The following is a 12,014-nucleotide window of genomic DNA, read 5'->3' as shown; positions in this document are numbered from 1 at the left end:
TTAATGGGATTAGTGATGCATGCGATGATTTTCAAAGGCTTAGGTCTGCAATGACAGGCATTGATTTGCATTGAAGAAACTTAGAACGGTAATCATAAATCACAGCTAACAGCAAGATAAGCAAATAAATTGCAGTTATCACTGGGTAAAATGTACCAAGCAACATTAAGTTTAAAACTTATGTGGTCCAAGACCACTGAAAATAAAAACATACCTACACCAAGGTCAATGAACCAGTGACACGACAATGCGACTTGCTTCCCATTTTGCAACCTAAAATGTAAGTTTTATGAAGCAAAATAAGTATTGTAAACAACATTTCATGTAGGTCTACGCAATAGGACTTATGTCCAATCCCAAAGCCAACTGTAATTCATTCATGAATCTTCAATCACTTGATTTGTTGTGATGAGGGAAAAGAGTTTTACGATACAAACCGCCACAAAATATCCCGTGGGTATCGAAGTTCAAAACATATACAAGTCAAGCACACCTTCTATGCCGAAAGGATCCTTACTAGTGCAAAGTGTTCCTGTTTTTACTGCCTGGAATGATTCCTACCTATAGACAGCTTTTACACCAGTGGCCATAAATAGACAGCACAAATTTTCCTATGTTTTAGAGTAACACTGCCTTATAACACTGTTCACCAAATTGCTGTCTCCCAATTTAAACGCAGGAATATAAGTCTGTATCCTCAAAGTAAATAAGAGCACCTAAAAAAATGAAAAAGCACTTAAAAATCCACATAAAATCTTATTTGTGCTTTTTGCCTCCCTGGTTAATTTTTTATTTCCACGGGTGGGATGTCAGTTTCTAGTAAACACAAAATTCCCACCGTCAGCAAGATGGTACTCTCAGGTCAGATCCAGCCAGGTCACATATACAGTAAAGCTCTGTCGACAAAAATCCAACCAACTGCTTGAAATCAAACTTCAGATCATCATCTCTTCTGCATCTGTGAATTCTTAACATTTACTGACATCTGCCATCCTTATGGGCTTTCTAAATGAAATCATCAACTTGGTGCCAGTTAATACAATGTTTTTTATTGCGGTGGAATTGCACTCATTGCTAACAGTGAGGGCTACTTAAATGAATTTCACTTAGGACCCTTAGTGCTGACAGAGTTGACTTTTTCCCCCCACAGGAAGCCAGAGTTAAAGGAGCCATGATTTCAGGAGGGTGGTTGTAGGGCTGAAGGAGGTTACAGAGATGGAGGGTGGTGAAGCCATGAAGCAATGGCCCAGAAATCGCTCATAAAATATTTCAGGGCAAATGGAAGAGCAAGTTCCAGCAAGTGCACATGCGCAGTCAAAAGCGGAAATCCGGAAATTGCTCTACAATTTGCCCTGCTCGTTTGAAAGCGGTGCGGGAAGGACAGCTCACCGGCTGAATGAATGAACCAGCGTGAACTTGCTCTCCTGCCCAGCTGGAAACAAACTAATCTCTCCATAAAAAGAGGTACGTTGTTTTTTTTAAGGTCTAAACTACTTTTAACGGCGTAGTAAGCCTTAATGACTGCCAAACAACCTCTCTGGCACTGAAAATGGCACTTGGAGTCTCATTACTTCCGATTTTAATTGTTGTTGGAAAGTTATTAAAAAAAAATTTACATTTTTTTTTAAATTCTGTCTGTCTCTTTTATCTGTCTTTTAATTCGATATTTCTTACCTTCTCTTTATTTCAATTTCTCTAACTGATTTACAGGCAGCTGGTCAAGGATTCTTCAAGCTGATTGGTTGAGGGGAGAGAGCAATTCTTTCCTCACTCTTAAAGCTCAAAGACGCCCAGGAAAGGACACTGCACTTCTTACAGCACATCATTAGAGGTAGTTCCCGCACTTAAGCCCGCAAATCGTTTGTGGGTAAGTTTATAACTAACAAGTGGCGGCCAACATTTGTTCGCCACTCAGCACAATTTCCAGGCAATTATAAATAAAAGGTTACTTTAAATTCGAAGCCCTGGAAAACCAGGAACCAATGTAGTTCAGCAAGGACAGGGATGATAGGAAGTGGTACTTGGTGCAGGATAGGATACAGACAGCAGAATTTAGTATGAGCTTCAGCTAACGGAACATGGAGGACAAGAGGCTGGCCCGAAGAGCAATGGAATAATCAAGTCTGGAGGTGACAGAGGAATGGCTGATGGTTTCAACAGCAAATGGGCTTTGGTAGGGGAAGAGGCAGATGATGTTATAAAGGTGGAAGTAGACTGCCTTTGCGATGGAGAGGAGATGGTGTCGGATGCTCAACTCTGGATCAAATCGGACTCCAAGGCTACAAGCAGCCTGGTTCAGTCAGAGACAGTAGCTGAGGAAAAGGATGGAATCAGTGGCCACAGTATGGAGTTTGTGGCGAGGGCTGAAAATGATTGCTTCACTCTTCCTAATGCTTAGCTGGAGGAAATTGCAGCTTATCCAAGACTGCATGCTGGACAAGCAGTCTGACAGCATTGAGGCAGTGGAGGAGTGGAGAGGTGTAGAGCGAGTATCATCAGTGTGCTTGACCCCATACCTGCAGATGATGTTACCAAGGAGCAGTCTGTAGATGAGGCGGAGGAGGGAGTCAAGAATTAGTATTTGGGGGGCTCCGGAGGTAACACTGCAGGGTCTGGAAGAGAAGCCATTGCAGAAGAAATTCTGGCTACGAATGGATAGGTAAGAGTGGAAGTATTAGGATATGTTGTGCTCCTGCAATTCTCCATACAGTGAGTTCCTGATATTGACCATACTGCAGCAAATGCCAGAGAGATCATTTGTTTCCCAGAACCATACTCATGCACCTCCTGATGTCCAGCTAAAGAGTGGCCCAGGTGAATGCCCATCCTCACAGCTCGAGAAGGCAAGGAGAGAATTGAATAGTAAGTCCTCTGGGATTACAATATGATGAAAAACAAAACTTGTTGAAGAGAAATTGCACTGGCACAAAACGAATGAAACTGAGCCAAACATTGGAAGTAGAAAAATAAACTTTAGAAACTCAGCTATGCCACAATACTAAATGCCAACCAATAAAGAACAAAGACTTTCAATATATGCAATACAGGTTGAACAATTCTAACCCTGGTGCCAGGAAAATAGTACAGTTGGTAAACTATCTGATGATTTCACAATATAATTTTTGCGCTGCCACTTTAGGTTAAAAAAAATCACTTAAAATCTTATAACTTTAGCATTTTAATATTTAACTCCTCTTAACTTAACTGGTTTAAATCATTTCTACTAAAGCAAAACAAAAGAACACTCTGCCAGGACTCAAAGCACGGACTATTCAGCCAAGTATGCAGACAAGAGTTCCACGATAAGCATCCTGATAACAGATAGAAAATAGCAGCATATTCAAACTTTCCCACAATCCAGAAATCTCGAGACAAGGCAACTGGCCTATCAGTCCACTAACCCCTTCTGAAAGCTTCCAGCCGCTCAACAGCTCCCTTCCTGAACTTGACCATGAAAGAGCAGGGGGAGCGATTGTGATGGAATGAACTTGCCACAAAACAGGTCCCCCCGCAATTCACTGAACTTGATATAAAACAGATAATCTCTTTGTCCTTCAGACTGTTATCTAGTCTGTGACCCTGAATTCATCTTCAAAACTGACGGGAAAAAACACACTGCAGATGTTTTTTATTAGTTGAAAAGCTCCTGAAACCACAACATTTAATGGCACAAAATCAGACCCATTACCAAGGGAGGCTGGGCTGTCACAGATATGTCTCTAGCCAATTGCTTTAACAAAGAACAACTTTTTGCAAAACAACAGTAAAATTCACCATTTGGAAAGGAAGTCACATCCTGTGACATCAGGACTGAGTGTGCAAAATGCTAATGAAAATCTAAAGATTGTTGAAGCTAAACATTGCATCACAAGCATTTCAGGGATCTATACTGCTAGTTTACCACCAAATGCTAGTAAATCACCATCAGAATTTTTAAAAACAGATCTTCAATTATAATCTAATTAATCTATTGTATGATTATTATGCACTTTTAAAAGGCTTAATGAAAATTAGGCTGAAATAGTCAAGCCCATAAAGGAAGAATAAAAATATACAGCAAGACCATATTCAGAAGCTTCAGCCAAAGGACAAAACTATATTAATGTTTGGATCAGTTTAGTGAAATCAATAAGGCAAAAATCAATGTTTTAGGTTAAACACAGAGTTTGTTAAAGGGAAATTGCAACTTTATATAAAAAACACATGCACATTTGAATAAACGTGCTCTCTGATCTAGTCCTCCACCCAATGTTTTAAACGATGTGCAGCTTTGTGTATCTTTGAAGAAAAATTTCCTTTAAATCACATTTAAAGTGTTGGCTTTGTTCTATTAACTACAACAACTCATTTCTGTAGTAAAACATCCCAAGGCATTCTGCAGTGGGGCGGGGAGTCAGGCCCGAGCAGAAGAAAGGAAGGAAATTAGCAGAGGTGGCCGAAGGCATAGTTGAAGAGGTAGATTTTAAAGAAGTGTTTGCGGGTGAGGAGAGATGTCACAACATGGAGGATTTACAGCGATATTCCAGAGTATGGGGGTCAGAGATAACTGAAGACTCTTATTAAATCCAGTAGGGGGAGGGGGAACACAAAGCTGACCACAGTCAGCAGACTGCAAACAAGGTTGCAGGAAGTCTCAAAGGTAAGGTGGAGTGAGGGATTTGTAAATGAGAATGAGGATTTTTAAGTCAACACTGGAAGACAATGGAAGTGGAAGTAGGTGGTGTTGACGATGGATTAGATGTGGGCTTTGAATTCAGCTCAAGGTCGAGGTGAACACAAAGGGTGCTCACTGTGTTGAGCTATAGTGAGCACTCAGGAAGGATAGGATCATGGGCAATGAAACTAGTTTCTGAAGGGGCCAAACAGGATGCCTTCTTGCTACTGCTGAGCTGCTAAAAGCCTATGACTTAATGTCAGGCAAGCAGTCGGACGGCACAATTACAGTAACTGAATGAAGTATGGAGTTGGTGGAGAGATAAATCTGGGTATTAGCAGCAAGCATACGACAGTTGACCCCATTCTGATGGATAATATTGCCGAGGGGCAACAAACAAATGAAGAATAGGAGGAAATTAAGTGGCATATTGCAGGTGGCAGTGCATGCATAGGAGGAGAAACCACTTCAGAAGATATGTTAATGGCAGTGGCACAGGTAGGAATGCCAAGGCTGTTGCATGGAGTGGGCCACAAAGGAGAAGCAGTAGAAGAAAATGGTGCTGTCGGCCATGTGGAAAGCCACTTACAGATTGAAGAGGAGGAGAAGACAGTGCACTGTGGTCACACAAAAAGTCATTGGACGATCTCAGTACTATGGACAGAATGAAAGTCAGACTGAAGAAATTGAATTAGGGAGAGGTAGGCATGAAACATTCCAGAACCTTAGCAATAAATGGAAAGTCAGAGATGTGGCGGAAGTTATTTAGGACAGAGTGCCAAGGATAGGCTTTTTGAGGACACGGCATTTACAGTGGTTTTGAAGATGGGGTAAAACCATCCTTGAGGGGAATGAGCAGTTGACAATGTTGGCAAGGTTAGGTGGTCTAGAGCAGAGTCAGAAGGCGCTCCAAGGAAGTAGGTGGTGGGTCTTGTGGAGAATATCAAAAAGAACTTGAATTTAAATTGCACCTTTCATAACCTCAGGATGTCCCAAAGTGCTTCACAGCCAACAAATTACTTTTGAGATGTCATCACTGTAGTTTTTGCAGGCAAACGTGACAGCCAATTTGCACATAGCAAGAGCCCACAAACAGCAATAAGATAAATGACAGATAATATGTTTGAATGGTGTTGGTTGAGGCACAAATGTTGGCCAGGGCACAAAGTGAACTCCCTTGCGCTTCTTCAAATAGTACCATGGAATATTTTATGCCCACTTGAACAAGCAGATGCATCCCCAGATTAAAATGTCTTCCGAAATATGGCACTTCTAACAATGCAACACTCCCTTGGTACTGCTTTGAAATGTCAGCCAATACTTATGTGGTCAAATCCTAGAGTGGGGCTTGAACCCATGACCTTTTGTTCAGGGGCAAGAGTGTGTTGAAGGCTTTGGAGGAGATATGGGAGAAGCTATAGAATGTTGTGAGTCAGAACTGGGGCAGAGTGGCTGGGAATAGTTGGTGAGCAAAATGGATATTCTCAACTTTGAAAACAAATAAATCTATGAGCTCGTCACAGCAGATGTGAGGATAAATGGGGAAAGGGACAGAACTCGAAGGAGGCAATTTGTTGTGGAGGAGTTTGGGATTTCCTTTGCCCTTCAGGATGATCCTGCAATAATCTTAATTCCATTTCCCTTTATGCATTTATATTCTTCATTTTCAAATACTTATCCAATTGCCTTTAAATAACATTATAGTCTATGCCTCAATATCCAATTGAGGTGAAGCATTCAGTGTTCTATTAACCCTGTGTGAAAAAAATTCTTCCAACATACCCATTCATTTTTTCGTGATAATCCAATGTTCATGCCCCTTTGTTACTGATTCACCAGCCAAAGCAAATTATCTTTCACTATTTACCATCTCAAAACCTTTCAATCCCCTCCAACATCTCTTGCAGTGAAAAAAGCCCCACTCTTTTCAAGCCTTTCTTTGTAACTCTCAGCTCTCATTCCTGTTAACATACTAGTGAATCTTCAGTGTCACCTTTCCTTGGCTCTAATATTCTTGTTGTAATGCAGTGCCCAGAGCAGCATGCAATACTCCAAATGTGGCCAAACCTATGCAAATTCAACATCACCTCATAGTTTTTGTATTTAATGCCGCTAAATATAAAATCCTCAATATGGCTTTTTTTTAATGTTTTTTTCTACCTGCACTCCCACTTCTAAAAAAAAATCTATGTATCTGCATCCTTAGATCTGTCTGTTCTTAACTCTCTAACCATTTACAGCACAACTCCTTTTACTGTTCTTACCCCTTAAATATACTACTTCATATTTCACTATATTGAAGTATACCAGCCACCCATCTCCCCACTCAGCTAACCTGTTCATATCTGCCTGCATTCTCGTCACAGCTTGCCAGGCTCCCTAATTTGGTATCAGCAAACTTCAATATTATTCTTCCGTGCCCATGTCCAAATGATTTCTATGAATGGAATGCAAAGGAAGTCTGAGCATAGATCCCTGGGCTACACCACTACCCATATCCCATCAACCTGAAAAGCATCCATTTGCTTCTACTCTTTGCTATATGTCCTTTCGCCCTCTCTCTATCCATGCAGCTACATTCCCTTTAATATAATGTGCCTTAATTTTTGCAACAAATCTCTTACATGACACCTTATCAAACACCTTCTGAAAAACATATACAATATTCACCATATTCCCTTCATTTATATACAGATTGCTTCAAAAATTTCAATTAAATTAGTCAAGCACAACCTGCCCTTTACTGAGATAAGGCTAACTGGCCTACAGTTTACTGGCTTATCCCCTTCCCTTTTCTTGAACAGGGATGTAATATTGGCCATCGTCCAGCACATTGGCACAATTCCCATTTCCAAAGATTTTTTGGAAAATTGTAGTTAGTATCTCTGCTATCTCTTCCCTAGCCTCCCTCAGTACTCAGGAATGCACTTCATCCAGGCCTGGCAATTTTTCTACTTTCAATTCCACTAACTTTCTTTTCAAATACATTTTCCTTTTCAATATTTATCTCCACTAGTGGCTCCTCACCATCCTCCTCAGGTACTTCCTACCATCCCATTCACTTTCCTCTGCAACATCATGGTCAAAATACTTATTAAACATCATGTCATTCCTTTACTCTCAAGTACATGACCACCTTCATCTTCAAGTGGCCCCATCCATTTTACGACTATCCTTTTACTTCTTATATATACTTGCTATGTCCCTGTATGTTGACCACCACTTTTTTTCATAATCCCTCTTAGCTTTCCCAATCTCCCTTTTTTCTTCCTATCTTTTTTTATATTTCCCAATTTTCTTCTGTATTATCCCCTGTATATTTATCATATGCTTTTAATAAAACAAATTTTTACTCTAATCTATTTATTCTTGGAATCTCAACTTTTGATGCACTCTCTTTAGTCAGAATATATTCAACCTGCTCCTCATTCATCTAGTATTAAAGTATCTCCCACTGCTAGCTAACTATTTGAGCTTCCATTTTTTCCCAGCTAATTAATCTGGACTATGTTTCCTTTTATAACACTGACTAATTTCCAGTCCAACACCTTTATCTTCAAGTCCTCGATCTGTTTTCGATGTGTACCTAATTGGGTTATGACTATTACATCTTAAGTGTTCTATTACATTCGAGTCATTCACTTGCCCTGCTTTATTACCCAGAATCAGAACGCAGCACTGCAACCTTCATTGTTGGACATCCAACATACTGATTAAGGAACAGTCCCGGATACATCCTGAGAACCCCTTCCATTTGTAGTCCACTTCAGGATAGTAAAAGTCCCCCATTATTACAATGCTGTTACTACTGCAAACCTCTCCAAATTGTCTACAAATCTCACCTTGATTTATTTTCCACTATTCAGTGATCTATAATGTACTCCCAATGTAGTAACAGAGCTCTCATTATTTCTTAAATAAAAACAGAAAATGTTGGAAACACTCAGTAGGTCGGGCAGCATCTGTGGAGTGAGAAGGGTTAACATTTCAGTTTGATGACCTTTTGTCAGAACCGGGGTGATGTTACAAATGAACAGCTTATAAGGAAGAAGAGCGCCAAGGAAAAGGGGGTGGGAACAAAAAAAGGTCTATGATCAGGTGGATGCCAGGAGATGATTAAATGACAGAAGTGATACTGGTGTGAGAAAAGGAGGCAATAATGAGAGAAATAAAAGACCTATCCCAGACCCAGAGGATATGTAAATAGTTATAGTAGAATAGAAGACGGGGAGGGTAGCATGCTAAATCAGGCAAAACACAGAAGGCTCCAGTGACCCGGGAGTATGATGGAAGAAAAAGGCAGGTAACATCAGGGGAGCAGACCACCCCGCTGGCCATGTTCAGATAGGGTATTCCCATCTCAAGTACCAGCCCACAACCTCCCCCTCCTATATTTTTGAAAATTTGACCCAGACAGATGTGTCTTATACAGTGGTCACATCCTCTCTCAGGTATTCTTCCTGGTGAAGCAATATCAAAGACAATACACCCAGCAGCAGCACTGAATTGCTATCAACTACTGCTGTCAGTTTCACTCCTCCAACACTAGGATATTTAAATGACAACTCTTCCTCCTGATTGTCAACTTCAATCCAAGCTCCCACCACCGATTTAAAACTGGAGACAGTCCAGGAGGATAGATAGAGGTAACAGACACTTAGAATCAGCAGTCAAGGTCTCGAGAGACAGTTGCCATTAAAATATCACAGCACTGGAGGAGTGGTATAGCAGTTGGTTGGAATGAAACCACATCATGGTTTAGATGAGAGGACAGAAAGAAATGTATTTATGAATGGCAACCCACCTGAAGATGGTCCGTAATGCTGACAGATGTTTAATACGTGTCAGATTTTTTTCTGTTTTTTTGAGCGGAATTTTGAGGTTTCCATTTACATGAATATAGTTGATAAATTTTCATTTTGGGACTCAGTAGCACAAAGGATAACTCAAAGTCCTTTGTTTTAATCCAGCCAGCATATTGAGATTCAAAACCTTGCATATTTTACACACGCACACACACACTTAATTCTAGGCAACTGTACACAAAATAGCAACTTCAATGAGGCCATAAGAATGGCTGGCAAATGAAGTGGAAATTTCAAAGCTTCAGTGGGGAGTTCCATGTAATCCATCCATCTTGGTGCCCAATACTAATCATGAAATGTTTTAATATTCAGTACTAGCTAGGTACTCCATGCTTGGTAAGTTAATTCTTAAATACCAGATGTCTCCAAACTGCATCAATCCATTACCATACAGAATGCAGTCTGCTGGACCTAACGGAACCACTAATAAGACTCATGGATGAAATTTGCTGAGTTACTCTGTGGCATATTAAGTAATGTTAAAAATCCAATTTCTTCTACTGGGAAGGAGACAATTACAAGAACAGTTTGAATAGATGAAGATACTTTACATTAAAAATACTCTCCACACACCTAGCATCGCCTGCAAGCCATTTCATTGTCAAAAAAAATAGAAACAATCGATGCCCCAAATCCAACAAATTTTATTCTCCAAGTTGGTGGCAAATTTCTCTTATTCCTCACATTTACAAGCATAAAAATAATCAGAAATAAGCTTAACATTTTTAAAAAAACAATTGAATAAAAATGTATTTAAAAGGCAACAAGATAATGAAAATAAACAAGTGCCCAGTTTACCTAACAAGACTAGGCTCATGTAGGTTCCATATTTTACCCTTTGGTCTCCAGTATGAACACCATCTCAGGTAGATAAATGTGGGCGAGCTCACACCATACATGCAATTCCAATACTCCAACATTCCTGTCATAGTACTATTTATTCAACTCTATTTAAAATACACTATGAACACAAGTACTAGTTCTCCACATTATCTTTTTGGAGCTAGTTGAAAGCTTATTATGGTACATTGGTATAGACACACAAGCAGAAAACATCTAGGTGCTCAGTGTGGCCAAGTTCCCACATCCTTTACATACAATGTGACCAAAATCCTGTGTTGTAGTACCCATAAGTAGCCTGCATGCACAAATCCATAAATGTGCATAATACACACACGCACAAAGCAATGTGCTGCACAAACAGGCGTAAAAGAAACTAAACAGCACTTTCACAACAATTGATTTCTTTACAATCTGGCAACAAACCAAGAAACAATAATGGTCTGCAAAAATCTGTTCCAGGTCATTACTTTGCAGATTGATAACCTCCTCAATGTGAATTCAAAATCAGATTGCATGGAAATTTCAGAGTACTCTAGAATCCAACTGAAAGTATAACCAAGTTTCATGAAAAATCTGGTTGCACTTAATCAGTGACATAGGATACTGAAACCCAGTTATCTCCAATGTCTCTCCTCCATTATCAACTGAGTGGGACTGCCCTCTCCTGCTTCCACTCTTACCTATCCAGTCATAGCCAGAGATTCTCCTGCAATGGCTTCTCAGTACAAAAGTTTAGCTTTGGACAAAAAAAAATTCCAGATCATCTTTCACTGCATTTGTCTCATTTAAATGTCAATGAAATTAACAGTTAATTAATTATGCTTGCAAACTAACTTCAAAATATCTGTACAAAGTTTATACTGTACATCTATATTCACTGTGCACTACAAACTACACAGACAAATGCGAGGCAAAAGATGCAAAATTCATTTGACAACTACAGCAACTTGCATTTATATAGTACCTTTAATAAAGTAAAACGTCCCAAAGTGCTTCACGGGAGATTAATCAGACAATGTCACTGAGGGTCACCGCTTTGATAAGAAATAGGAGGGTGCCAAGAGTCGAGCCTGGGCGAACTCCAGAGGTAACTGTGCGGGGGCTGGAAGAGAAGATATTGCAGGAGATTCTCTGGCTATGACTGGATAGGTAAGAGTGGAAGCAAGAGGGCAGTCCCACTGAGCTGGACAACAGAAGAGAGGCGTTGGAGGATGGTGTGATCCACAGCTACAGGCAGATTGAGAAGGATAGTGCACCAAGGTCGCAGTCTTAGAGGAAGCCATTTGTGACTTTGATTAGGGCCTTTTCAATGCTGTGGCAGGTATTCCACAACAGTACGAATGAACTTATTGGCATTCTGCAAAATCTCAAAGTATAGTTGTTTTATTTACTTACTAGCCTTTTTTGTTTTGGGGGTGAAAACATAGTTTTTCTATGCTTATTTTATGGACCAAATTTTGAAAACAATGCTTGAAAGACTTAGTTATTCAATTCTCCGATATATTAGCAACAACTTACATTTATACAGCGCATTAAAAGAGAGAAATATCCGAAGGTGCTTCACAGAGGTATAATCAGACAAAAATGGACAGTGAGCCAAAGAAGGAGCTATTAGGGGGTGGTGACCAACATCTTAGGAACGTAGGCCATGC

The 12,014-nt window shown here is 40.0% G+C and overlaps 1 protein-coding gene across 6 annotated transcripts in view; it reads right to left on the bottom strand.

The window, feature by feature from the left end:
• Window positions 1-12,014, bottom strand: part of zfpm1 (zinc finger protein, FOG family member 1) — a 202,534-nt gene that overhangs the window by 173,301 nt on the left and 17,219 nt on the right. The window contains exon 1 of one of the 6 annotated variants that reach the window (XM_067998016.1): window positions 215-269. The exons of the other annotated variants lie outside the window; for them this stretch is intronic. The gene's annotated coding sequence lies outside the window, so the exon portion shown is untranslated. Of the gene's footprint in view, window positions 1-214; window positions 270-12,014 lie in introns of those variants that run through there. 6 annotated transcript variants of the gene reach the window in all.

Source organism: Heptranchias perlo, chromosome 16, assembly GCF_035084215.1.
Source record: "Heptranchias perlo isolate sHepPer1 chromosome 16, sHepPer1.hap1, whole genome shotgun sequence".
NCBI lineage: Eukaryota > Metazoa > Chordata > Chondrichthyes > Hexanchiformes > Hexanchidae > Heptranchias > Heptranchias perlo.
This window is presented reverse-complemented; position numbering and strand designations above follow the sequence as displayed.